This window comes from Sorex fumeus, unplaced genomic scaffold, assembly GCF_029834395.1.
Source record: "Sorex fumeus unplaced genomic scaffold, SorFum_2.1 ptg000134l, whole genome shotgun sequence".
NCBI classification, from domain to species: Eukaryota; Metazoa; Chordata; class Mammalia; order Eulipotyphla; family Soricidae; genus Sorex; species Sorex fumeus.
Window position 1 is genome coordinate 1,028,367 of NW_026606191.1, and position 1,193 is coordinate 1,029,559.

The window sequence follows — 1,193 nt, forward strand, 5'->3', positions numbered from 1 at the left end:
AAGCTACTTTGGAGACCAGACACATTTCTGCTGCAAGCCGCTGGGTTCCGATATTTGTTACTGAGACTCTGAGATCATGGCCGAGTGTTCAAGAGCCAGAGTCTGTACATTGGCAGTGACTCAGGGTCTCATTGAGGTGGGGAGGAAAGGTCAGATTCCACCCCAATCCCATGAGGCCCCGCATGTCTTGTCACTGCAGGCCCAAACCTGTCTGTCCAATGGCCTTTGGAAGATGGTGGCCATTGAGCCACCAAGAGGGATCAGGCGGAGATACAAACCCTTTCCCCCTTGTGGTGGTCTGTCACTGGTAGCTCATTGTGGGAACCGGGAAAATCTCTGCAAAAAGCTTCTGGGTTCTGAGATTTATCTCTGAGTCTCTGGGATCATAGCCTTTAAGCAATTTGATCAGGAACCAGAGAGACCTTCCCTCCAATTATATAGCTGAGCCAGAAATGGTTTGTTGCTGTGTCACGCACATACCCAACTTTTTGCCGTTTACTTTCTTGGAAGACTTTGCCCAAAGTTTTTGTTGTCTGGCCAAAGGCACAGCTTCAATTTCGGAGTATCTGGAAGTCTGACGGTGCCATCAGGCTGCTGATGCACTCGCCTTACAGGCACAGACTGACCTGCTGGGGGTACCATACACGCAGAAAGTAGAAATTCTATATATGGAAAAAACACCAATAGTGGGGTTGGACTCACTGTCAAGTGAGTAGGATGCTTGCCTTGCTGGTAAAGGTAAAGGTAAAGGCCCTCCCGTTGTTCGTCGATTTGCTCGAGCGTGCCTTGCTGTTCAAGGTCAAACCTCCCCATCCCATAGGAACCCAGAAACACCACAGAATAATTCCTGAGCTGCAGAACCAGAAGTAACCCTGAGCACCAAAGAATCCCTTCCAACTCCCCTGAATAAAAAAGCTATTAAAATTAATCCAAAGAGGGGCTGAAATGATAGCAGAGCGGGTAGGACATTTGACTTGGCTATCCGGACTTGACGTGACCTATCCGGGTTCGATTCCCAGCAACAATATGGTACCCTGAGCTTTACCAGGAGTAATTCCTGAGTGCATAAGCCTGGAGTAATCCCATGTGCAACGCTGGGTGTGACTCAAAAAGCAAAAAAAAAATTAATCCAAAGAAAAAATTTTCAGAGGCAAATACCTCTCACTTGTCCAAACCCCAGCACAGAAGCCAAT